Source organism: Hibiscus syriacus, unplaced genomic scaffold (assembly GCF_006381635.1).
Source record: "Hibiscus syriacus cultivar Baekdansim isolate YM2019G1 unplaced genomic scaffold, ASM638163v2 tig00111502_pilon, whole genome shotgun sequence".
Classification (NCBI taxonomy): domain Eukaryota; kingdom Viridiplantae; phylum Streptophyta; class Magnoliopsida; order Malvales; family Malvaceae; genus Hibiscus; species Hibiscus syriacus.
In genome coordinates, this window is record NW_024063105.1 from 294,301 (window position 1) to 306,738 (window position 12,438).

General features: G+C 36.8%; 2 pseudogenes; one reads left to right on the forward strand and one right to left on the reverse strand.

Moving 5' to 3' along the window:
* Positions 1 to 1,250: 1,250 nt before the first annotated feature.
* LOC120163901 lies at positions 1,251 to 9,187 on the reverse strand (annotated as a pseudogene).
* A 2,140-nt stretch (positions 9,188 to 11,327) lies between these two features.
* Positions 11,328 to 12,068, forward strand: LOC120163884 (annotated as a pseudogene).
* The last annotated feature ends 370 nt before the right edge of the window (positions 12,069 to 12,438 follow it).

Here is a 12,438-nt window from a genome sequence, read left to right on the forward strand (position 1 = left end):
TTAGTAATATGTTAACAATATTATCTCCATAACGGAGATGAAGTAATTTCTTTCTTTTTCTTGAACCGGGAAAATGAAGTAATTCCAAAACTTTAAATAGGTAAGTAAATTTTACGTCAAAGCTAAGTATATTTTAGCCTTAATTTCAATACCAAAAGGAGAAAAGAAGAAGATTGGAGGAAATCCAACACTATAAATATTTATATTACCTTTTTTCCTTTTCCTTCCTAATGTATTAATAAGGGATTAAATCCCCACTCCATATTGATAAGTCAGCTTTTAAGCTTTTCGTTTACCTAATGACCGAATGTTCATCCTCAAATCCCAGCAGCTCTCTTTTTAAACTCAATCATCTGTACATTCTCTCTTGCGCTTTCTTCTTCTTCATGGCAGAAAAAATCAATGAAAAAAATGGGGTTTTTGTGCCACCAAAATCACACTTGTCATATGTTGTCACCATCACCCTCCTTCAACCAACCATTAGAATCAAGGTTCCAAGGGTATTTGTCAAGGCCATGCGGAATGGAAGCAACCAGAACCGGGATGAAAATGGCAGCAACAACATGAAGAAACACTGGGGTATGTCTAGGAAGAGTATCGGGGGGAAGGTCGGTTCGATGTTTTCGAGAGTCTTCGGTTCGCACAAGGCCGAGAATGTCGTGCTCGGTAGCAACGTAGATGATGGCGTTGCTTGTGGTGTGGTGAAGGGTGAGAAAGGTGGGAATACTGCCGTGGGAATAAAGGGGATTGCCTGCAAGAAAATTGCAGGGAAATTCAATTATCCGGGTAGCTTTGGATTGAAAACGAGGAGCAACGGCCATGGGAGGATGCTTAAGAGTGGATGGTGGATGAAGAAGATGGGGAGAAAGAAGAAACCAGAGCTTTGCAAGAAGAGGATACTGATGGGAATAAAGTGCAGGCCTCTTGAGTGATTTTCTGCCATAATTTAGTAACCATGATCTTCATCTTCATGGTGACCTTGTAATCAGAAAATATTGTTCTAAAAATATCAGTTAAAAAATAAAGAATCAATTAAATGTCAAGAGCAACCGTGAAATATCATGTCAACACGATGATTTTTGTTAGTCAAAGGATCACATTGATTTATTTCATAGTTTAAAGAGCACATTAGATGCAAATAAAATTCAGAGATTATTATTATTTTTACAAAAGTTCAAGGGCCTCGTAACTATTAAGCCAAAATAAAACTAAGTTTGTTAGGGAAAATAATAAAATTCCCAAAAACTCAAGGGGTTACGTATAAGTAAAACTAAGAAAGCTATCTCAATCAAGTAACGAGGATTATACAAGAATTGGGGCATTCATTCATTCATAATAATCTAGGGCTGCAATGGTACACATGGACAGGCTTAAAAATAAGAACCTAATACATTTGTTACAATACGTAAGACTTTTCCAATACCATAAAAGACGTATCTCATCTTTGTAACTGATCGGGTGTGTGATTGCTTGTGGTAGACGACGATGTTGTTCTACCATTTGCCACACCGTTATCCGCTGGCGGACTCACTCCCCATTTTCCTTCGGATTCGGATGGCTCCATCACTTTCACAGATCCGTCACTCAAACCTATTGCGAATTGGTTTGGCTCCATTGGGTGTGCAGCGACTACAAGCGGGTATACAGCTTGGTTTCTGTAAAACAATGCAGAATAACAGTTCGGTTATAGATAGTCCAGATGATATATGCAAAGATGGAATAAAGTTGCAGATAACTTACCCCTTCATGATTGCTGGTGACAAGTAAACCGTCGAGGCGATACGACATCTAAGTTTCAGGCTATCAGCATCAAACACCCCGATATTACCGTCACAAAAGGTAGCATAAACAGATCGGCTGTTACAAGAATATGTTGCATAAGATATGGGCGCAGGTAGTCCATCTTGTGGAATCCACTGCAGCAAATAAAATGGCATTAGACACTGTTCCCTCTGTGTAAACGCAAGAGCAAATCATCAAAGTCCGTGCCATTTTTGAGTTTCCTACCTGTCGGATGCGCTCCATTTTGGAGGCATCATATATTGCTAGCTGTGTTTCATGAACCACCAGCATGCGAATTTGATCCGAGTGAAATTGAACTCGAGTATCACCTGTAGGTGCCTTTCCAGCTGGGATTTGGATTGGAACCGATTTCCTTTTCTCCCATGTATCAATGCTCCACACACACAGCTGTGGAGAAAAGCAAGATGTTAATAAGTAATAATATAAAAAAAAGCCTGAAAATAATTGATGAAAGAATTCGTAATATATATCAGAGATGCTGGAACCTGAAAAATACCAAGGAAATTAACTCAAAAAACTAACTGAAAAAATTGGTTGACCTTTTCTATTTTTTTTTTTTTGTTATTACCGAAAATTTTATAGCTTTCAGAACCCATAGGGAAGAAGCAAACAAAATAAGTAAATATGACAAGCTAGGATACTACTTACATGAGCATCAGCACCTGATGAAACCAAGATACCGAGGTTGGTCGAGAAAGCCAAACCAGTTACTCGTTTTTGGTGGCCTTTCAATTTTGATTTCACCTAAAAGAAGTTGAAAGCAGATTGCATCAGAACCACTTGAAATGCCAGGAAGTAAGAATAAATAAGAACACATCAGAAACTGTTAGGAAGTCTAACCTCGTCTACTCGAACATTGTAATATGGATAGTTGAATCCTCCATTCCAATTGCTATGATATTATTATCCTGAGGATGGAATGCCAGGAAGGTTGAGGCTGGAGGAGGAGACATAAATGTTGTCATTACCTGCAAATCATGTGTTTTTATTAGCATGTCAATCATTAAATACATTCAATACACAGGCAAATGAAGGCATACCTTGAAAGTCATCATGTTAAACAAAGAAACTTTTCCACCGGTGGCTGACATCACATACGAATCATTCTTCGAGAGTGCTATGCATGGTACTGCTTCTTCCAGGTTGACACCTGTGATATCATTAGTCATAAGAAGACCACTGTTTGGTTGCCAATGCTGTGGAGCTACATTGGCAGTGGCCTTTAAAGTTTAAAGGACTTTAGAGTTCTAGTCGTCAATGAAAAGGAAGGAATTTAGAAAGAAACTGTCAAAAGTAAAACAATCTTATTAGAGAAATTATTGTACCGTCCCGGATGGATTCTGATCACTGCGGGACCACTTCCATAGCTTCTGAACGCCGTTTGACCCAAGTGCCAAAATACCAACAGCAGAATTTGTATACAGAAGCCGGACAACCTTTAAGGAGATGCAATGGTTCAGTGCTATGGTAGAAAAACAATGACACAGAACTGATTATTAGAAGTTCAACAGACCTTGCTGGAGGCATCCGTGCTTTCGGGTAAGGTAACCAACCGACATTGAGCAGAATCCGCGATTTCAGCTAATTGCCAGGCTTTAGTCTTGTCTATTGCATCATCCATAACTCTAGGCTTTTCGACATTTCTTCCCAATGGATCAACTCCACTCTTTTGGTGTGGGACGGGGGGGGACAATCCAAAACAATAAAGGCAATTGCAAGAACGTCAAAAGCATGAAAAGCACTTGAAAAACCTAGGTCTATTTGTATGATAGACACAGTGGTTCCAGTGGAAATACAAAATGGTCCTTATTGCATGAAAAGAGATATGGACGGGAGCGCCCATAAGCTAAAAAAGGAAGTTGGGCCTTAAATAAACTCCTAATGTGCTTGTAGCGGTAACCAAGAGCAAGAACAAAAAGTTCCTCTCCAAAAATGAACAATATAATTACTGCCGCAAGCTCCAACAACAGAATTCAGAAAGAAAGAAAAAAATTCAAAAGGTGACTCAAGGTATATCCAGCTAACATACAAGTACAGGAGAAGGCCTGACAGGAGAGCTCCTTTCCGCTTTACAACTAACAGGACCGACATTACCAACTGCAGAAGAGCCAGAAGCCTAACCAACAGAGAAAACATAAAAAGATGCTGGCATTTAGACATGAATATTCCTAAGGACATATTAAGCAAATCTAAACAATCATTACCTTAATCGCAGCAGAAAGAATGGGTGTTCTCAGTGGATCAAAAGTTGATGTTTCAGTTGCTCTTAAAGATCTAATACCCACAGCATTTGCAAGTATTTTGAATCCATTGTCAGCTGTAGTCACCGCTAGGAGATTTCCTTCCTTATTGAATTTCACACGGGGAAGACTCTGAAGCAATTAATATGATCGGTTAGATACTCAACCTAGTAGCATATATGTAATATGTTTCACAAAACAACTATGAGATCCGAATATTTGACTTACAGGGAGTCCACCCTCGGCATCTGTGAAAGTGAGAAGATTGATATTATCCATGTCCCAAAACTTTATCTGGCTATCTTCTCCAGCAGCTAGAAAATGATTTCGTGTTATGTCAAACGACTCCACACCTGCTGATTTCTTTCTGAATCCCACATAAGTCCTCTTTATTGCTCCTTCACTTTCATTCCACTCAACCAGAAAGATTCTCCATCTTTACTAGTTCCGCAAGAGAACAATCTGAAACAAAATCAGAAACTAACAAAAGTTCAAAACTGGAATGAAATGAATTACATATAAAATTTGACACCAAAGACTTTAAGGGTGTTAAGAGCAAACGAAATTTTGCAACAAACTCAATTTTTAACGGGAGTTCTATCTTAAAATTCATGATCATACCTACTTCCATCAGCACTGTAAAGCATTGTAGTACACCAGTGACCAGGGGCATCATAGTCAACTCTGGAACCCATATTGTCATACAGCCAAGCCTTAATTTTCCCATCGACAGCAGTTGAATATATAAACTGCAACGGAATAGATGATTACCACATGGGTATAAATTGGCATCCATACAGAAAAATAAGCATTCAATTCTCAGCCAAAACAAAAAGCAATTTAACTGAACCAACAAAAACTATATGTCCATACGACACTGACCTAAAATATTGGAGTGAATCAAATATAGTGGACCAGTGTAGCAACAAGGGGAAGAATAAGATCGATCATATTAGGGGAAAGTTCTAACTAGGATTATGAAATGGTTTTGATAAATCAGGCAGCCCTGTGATGGATACCAACTGAAAGTGGAATCATAAATTACAGAAGGCAAGAGCAGATTGATAAATGTACTTTCATGCTTTAAAGTTTGAAGAAGTTGATTGTGACAGCGACTTTAGGAGGCAAAGACTAGTTATAACCTCAGTAAAGACAGCACAGACACAACTGGTGCATCAGTTATACAGTTAAGGCTTTGTCACGTGTTTCCTATTCTTATGACTAAAAGGTATATATAACCAACAACCATGACATGTTTTGTTGGTACCTGAATGCTCTCTTTATGACGTGGGCAGATGGAATAAACTGGTGCATCATGACCTTCAAAATTGAACAGTTTTTGTCCCGTCGTCAAATCCCATACCTGCTTCATTTCTATGATGAGGATAACAAGAAACATCCAGTTTAATCAAATACTTCTAATAAACTTAATAGCCTTTACCTTTATAAGCTTGTCATCTCCACAGGTAACAATGCACAGTTGTTTGTTTGGGTTAGCAAAGGCTAAGTCGTTTACACCACCAACATGGGCATCAATCTGTTAATAAGAAGAAAAAGTCAAACACTAGTTATGAATCCTTTTAGTTGCAGAAGTAGAAAAAAATAACTAACCTCCAAGCGCTGGATTAGATCATTTGATCCAGGATAAGAATAAAAGTGAACCAAGTGTTTGGAAAATGCAACACCTGCAACAAGAAAGGCAATAAGCACAAACATATGCAAACTAAAACGATAGTAATCCATCAAAAGGCACACACCTACGAAACTTCCATCAGGACTCCACGTGACACGGCTGACAGATATTGGTGTATCATTGACCATTAAAGCCTGCAGTAATTCCAGTAACAGAATTAATATAGGTAGTGAAACATAGAGAAATTGCTAAAACAGACATGAGTCATTTGACACAAATAGTTTGTTTGTCATTGGAAAAGGTATCACAGAGAGAGAAACCTCAATAAATAATGACACACAAACCTGGAATTGCACTGAACATGTTGACATTTCCCATATCTTGAATGGCTTTGAAACCAACCTCTCCCTCATTCCAAGTTCCCAAAGTGTGATTTCACCATTAGAAGAACCAACTGCTCCAATTACATTGCATCATAAAAGGAGATAAATTTCAAGCTCGTCTTGATGAAAAAGATAAAAATAAACTTCCATACCGAGTAACAATGTGTGGTGTGAAGGATGAAAATCCATGCTTGTGACCATGGATCCTTGATGCATGGTAAAAGCCACTGTTCTTGGTAGGTCATCCAATGACCAAGCTTGCTGCCGTGGTGCGGGATATGTAACCTAAAAGTGGAAAACATAAACATATTTACTAATACAAAACCAAGGGAAACTAAGATTATTCAACTTGTAAAGTTCCAGAACAAGTAAGAAAGATAAAAAAAAGGGGGAAGAAATCACCTCCTCGACTGAAGGAGCAGGGCGCTGATAATCAACCATCCCAGGCACTGCTGGAGGTGTTCTCGGACGCTTTAAGACTGAAACTGTTCAAATGGAGATGAGATTAAAATGCATACATAACAAGAGATTTACATGATGACACAAAGTGGTCGCCTAGGCAATCTTGTATTGCATTTAAAGGCATAGTTTAAAAATAAATAAATAAATAAATGCCCTAGTGTCTTCAATACCAACAAGAAAAGGTAAATAAGAATTCAAGTTAAAAGAGAATTGTTTCCACAAGAGTCAAGTTAAAAGAAATGACGAAAATGTCATTCTAAACCGATATTAGACAAAAGACGGGAACAACACCCCAATTTCAGGGGGGCATGAAAATGAGTTTTGATCAACTTGTGAAGAATAGATTAAATGTCCCAAATTATTCCAGTCTTTAGAAAAGTTGATTCCAATGAGTCAGACTGAAGTTCTGACCTTGATTTTGTGGAACAGGTATAGATGATGCAGTGACAACAGCAGCTTGGACAGATGATGAGGCAGAAGCATTTGCCATCCAGCCTGCTAAAGCACCAGCATTAGCAGCAGCTGCCGCTGATGCAGCGGGTGGAGGGAAGGGCTGTATGCCAAAAGTAGGACAAGCCATGTGTCAACCAATGTTATAAACATTATTATAGAAGAACACCGTTCACAGAAATAACAAAATGATTGCATACACTGTGTGCTGCAAGTGATGTATACACAGCAGGTTTTGCAACTGCAGCAACTGGAAGATTTACAGGTGTAGGTGCAAGAGGACCATTTGGAGGCGTACATGTGTGATCTGTGAATAAAGTCTTGATGTCTGGGTTGACCTTGGGTTCTTGCATAGCTGATGTTGCCAGTTCAAGCTGTATGTCCGTACTTGCAAATCAAAAATATATATACATATTTAATTGTAAACAAATTATATTTGCATCCCGGCTCTATAGTAGCAAGTATCAAATCAACTTCACCTTTGGTTGATCAAAGTCCTTAGTCTTGAGGACCTCAAAGTAGGGAAAGCAAGCTTATCACGGAAAAGTGGATTTGCTTCTATGAGTTTCTTTAGTTCTACCAACATTATAGCTCGAGCAGTTTTTGTATCCCCATATTTGGAAAGCTGCTCATTTTCCCTGTATTCAATACAGAAAAAATACAATTACACAACTAGGAAGATTTCAGGCATTCATCAGGGTTTGGTTTACGTTAAAATGGAAAGCTGCTCATTTTCCCTGTCATCAGAACAGAAAAATACAATTACACAACTAGGAAGATATCAGGCATTCATCAGGATTCGGTTTTACATTAAAATTAAAGTTTTCTCTAAAAAAGGATCAAGATGTAGTTGCTTGGCTGAAAAAAAGTTTACTTATAAAAAAATCCTTGTTATCCAATCAAATCTCTAAACTTAAAAACTGCTTAATATATAGAAATCATCCATCAATGTTATGCCTTGGGAAATAGAAACTACATAGCACAGTTTATTTCCACCATGAAATTACCTGAAATTGTTGAGTGTCAAAAGTTGAGTGATTTCTTTGTATAATTCGTCATTAAATGTGGAAAACACCTTTAAATCAGTCGTCAATATTTCAAGAGCCTTTGCCTTTTCTTGCCTGCAACATAATAGTAAAATTCAGAGTTATTAAGCAGGAAAAAGAAGTATTCATTAATCAGCAACTTTAAGAATTTCTATTAGTGAAACAACTGAAGCATTAACAATACCGATCAAGTGCTTCCAGATACTTCTGCTTCCTTATCTCAAAGAATATCTTCATGGAATACCGATTATCATCAACTTTTGTAAAACCAGATAAATACTTCTCGACCTCCTCCCATTCTCCGGCCTGAACTTTCTCTTCGAAGTACTTCAGGTTGAAGAAAAACCCTGATTCTTTCTCAAGCCTACAGGAGACGACATTATTTCAAATAAAAATACACAATCATATACATGCTATTACAGTTTGCACAACAAATCACCCTACTTCCCAAAGCCAAAAGTGAGGTACTAAGGAATAGAGAAACACGTAGCCCGCCAAAAAGAATTCTACTTACAACTAATAGTTAGTTATCATTTCTTCTCCTTTCCAATTTTCCCCTTAATAATAATTAAAAATTAAAACAACTTAAAACTAGAAAACCACAAATACATTCAATTAATTCGTTTCTTCTATGCGTAACATAGTAATTCAACAATTAAAACTCCATTGCATCTTTCCATTACTTGCAAGTAATTCAATAATCAAAAACTTCCCCCAACAACCAAAATCCTCTAATTTTCACAATTCACCACTGCTAAAATTCAAATTACCATAGCTACTAAAAATACTAAAACAAATTTTACCATAATACCCCCCAAAAAGGTAAAACTTCAAATTCACAAAATTTTCCTTCATTTCCTTCTACTTATACATACGAAAAAGACTAGAATAGAAAGTAAAGATACGCATACACTGTACGTAAACGTATACAGAGAAATTATTTAATTGAACCAAAAAAGGCTTACCTGTGAACCGACTCCTTAAATTTCTCTTCCTCCAGAAACTGAAGTATGAGAAACACCAGTTCTCTGCTCAACGACGACATTTTCACTTCCCGGAAGCAAAAAGGAAAGTCGATCTGTCGAAACCAGCCGAGTCAAGGAACGATTACGGTCGATTTGAATCAGCTCTAACTTCGAATCTCAACTAATTTCGAGAGATTTGCAGATTCGCCTTCAGTTTCTTTCTGATGTTTATGTGAAGCTCGAATTTGGAGGATTTTCTAGGGTTCCAAATGCTACGAACAAGAAGAAAAAGATAAAGAAGAGAGAGAAAGTAGAGAGGAAGGGAGAGAGAAGTGGTCTCGCTATCTTCTATGCGCTGTACTGACGTCTTTCTTTTTCTACTGACATAGCAGTGAAAGGTTCATCTGCTTATCGTGATAAGTACTATGTGTGATTGAATCAGTTATCAACTTACCATTGCGTGGGAGTGAGATGATGGGAAAGAAAAGCGGATTCCAAACCTCTAATTCAAATCTAACGAATATTCGGTAGACACATCCAGTGGGTCCCCTCATCTCCTACCCTGTCCCTTCTGTAATTACGAGTCTTTTGTGTCTCTTTATCTCTCGCGATATTTTGCTTTTGACAAGTTGTAGACTCCAAGCATCTACAGGCTTACTTATACGATATAAAATTATTATTTTTATATAAAATAATAGATTTGAAATATTTGATTGAAAATAAAATTAACTATATTTCCTTCAAAATTTTATTACTTTACTTTTAATAAATATATATAAATATTTGAATTTATTTTTCTTACAAGATAGAAAGTTTTAGTTTTATTAAAATTAAAAAATATATATTCAAATTATAATAAAGGTTTACAATCATAACTGTAAATTAAACACATAACAAGAATATTTTTTATGATCGTTAACACAAGAAATTAATCAATTAAAATCATTTAATGACCATACAAGAAAAATGTTAAAAAATCTAACCAAATAAGTTCGAATGAAATGAATATATGAACAAATCTAACAATATCGGTAAACAAATCACAAAAGAAAATTAAGTTATTTAAAGACAATCGAAAAATCGTAAATCAGAATCGAGTATCCAAATTTAATTTGATGATCAAAAGCAAATCAAATCTGATAGTCCAAAACAAGGAAGATCAGCATGGTAACAAATAAGTATAATTTTAATCAAATGTGGCGATGTATATCTAATCTTGAGAAAATTAAACGAAAATAACGATCATATAATCGAAAACGTGTCAAAAGATAGATAAAAACGTGTCATAAAAACATGCATAAAGATTAAATTATTAAAAATTAAAAAAATGAAAAAATAAATAAAATTATGATATAATAAAATAAATGAAAATCAATGAATATCGAAGGTCCACGATGAACACGAAAGTTGATGTTACCGTTAAACACGGATAACATAGATAACATTAACATAAGAAAAATAGAAAAAAAAATTGAGGCGAAAACCTCAGAAAGATTATTAAAAACTATCCTAATTCACGTGTTTGCCATGGGTAAGTATATCCGTGAGTTTATAATACGTACTTTGAATTTATTAAGTAATTTTGTTGATAAAATAAGATATTGCTTTTCATCAATAATTATTATTAATATTAAAAATAAAATTGTGTAATTTTATTGAATTAATATGAGTAAATTACATTGAAGGTCATTTTAATTTTCAGTCTTTCCTCTTTTAAACATCAAATTTAAAACAGTTAAATTATATTACTAACTGGACACGATAACAAAAAGAGTTTACTTCTAATTTAATTCCTAAATTTGAGAGAAAAAGATGTAGTTTGACCTTGAATTCTCTCAATCTCTCTTCTAACTCACACAGTTCATTGTCAACACCATTTTAACCGGTGAGAACTCTTATCACTCTTATTCCTCCTCTCCATCTTTCGATACCTCTCCTGATCCCGCCTCGGTTTTCGACTCCGAATCCGTTTGCAAGCTCACCCCACATGCGGATTTCTGCAGATCCATCTTACCCTCCAATAAGTTAGCCACCATTCTCGACTTCGGCAGGGATTCGATGCACCAATCGTTGTTGAATGCTCATAGTTTCCTCGGTTCCATCAAGTATTTTCTCAGACTAACCTCGACTTCGTACCTCGGCACGATTTGAGCCCTCCAGGATTGCCAGTTTCTATCCGAGACTAACGTGGATTTCTTATCGTACACGTTGGAACGGATCAAATCCGGACTGTCTCGACACTTTCCTGGCCGATGATTTGCATTGCTTGCTGAGTGCCGTTTTGACGAACGTGCAAACTTGTGTCGAAGGGCTCGAAGCTATGTCGTCGGCTTCGAGAGTTGAACATGACCTGTTGCCGTCTATCTCGAATGGAACAAATTTCCTCAAGTGTGTCACTTGTACTTTTTATGCACGGTTGGGTTCATGGATTTATCAACTCAATGGTAGGAAGAAACCAGGTGTTTTTCAATTTGATACATGGCAGAGATTCTCCTCTTCCTTTAATAATGTCGGGTCAAGACCAAGAAGTTTACGAATCCGCAAGCCGACGAAGGATGTTTGAGCAGACGGGAAAGGAGAATGTGTTTCGGTGAGTCGAGTAGTGGTTGTTAACCCAGATGGAAATGGCAATTTCACGACCATCAATGAAGCAGTGGCCGCTGCACCAGATCATACCGGCGACAGCAACCAAACTTTCTGATTTACGTGGCTGCCGGTATTTACGAAGAGTACGTTTCTATACCTAAGAAAAAGCAGAATTTGATGATGACCGGTGCCGGTATTAATAAGACAATAATCACCAAAAATCGAAACTTCGTCGATGGATCAACCACATTCAACTCTGTAACATTTGGTAATGTACAAGAATTTTATTTAATTACATTTGAATCATGTTCCAACATTTACATAATGTACATTTTAATGAGCTCAACAACTCCCTGCAGCTGTTGTCGGGAAAGGATTCATCGGGGTCGACATCACATTCCGTAACACAGCAGGGCCTAGCAAACACCAAGCCGTCGCGGTCCGAAACGGAGCCGACATGTCCACGTTTTACCGCTGCAGCTTCGAAGGATACCAAGACTGTTGCGAAAGAAGGCTATCGGATAGAGCAAAATCAAACTGATAATTTGAAAAAATAAAAATGAAGATAAAGAGATACAAAATATACGTGGAAAACTCCTAAATAATATAAGGTAAAAACCACGGGCAACGGTAGAAGAATTTCACTATGAGAAAATAGGAATTACAACTTCTCTCGATCTACCAAGGAGAAAACAATGATAACTCTCTCTTGATAAAAATTAGAAAACAACTCTCAAGAAACTCTCTAAATTCTCTCTAGTATTGGAAGAAAGCTATAATGCTTTGGGATGGTTTTGAAGCTAAATGAGGTAGGGTATTTATAGTTGAAGCATAAGGACTAATATTATAAATACCATAAGTTCAATGACT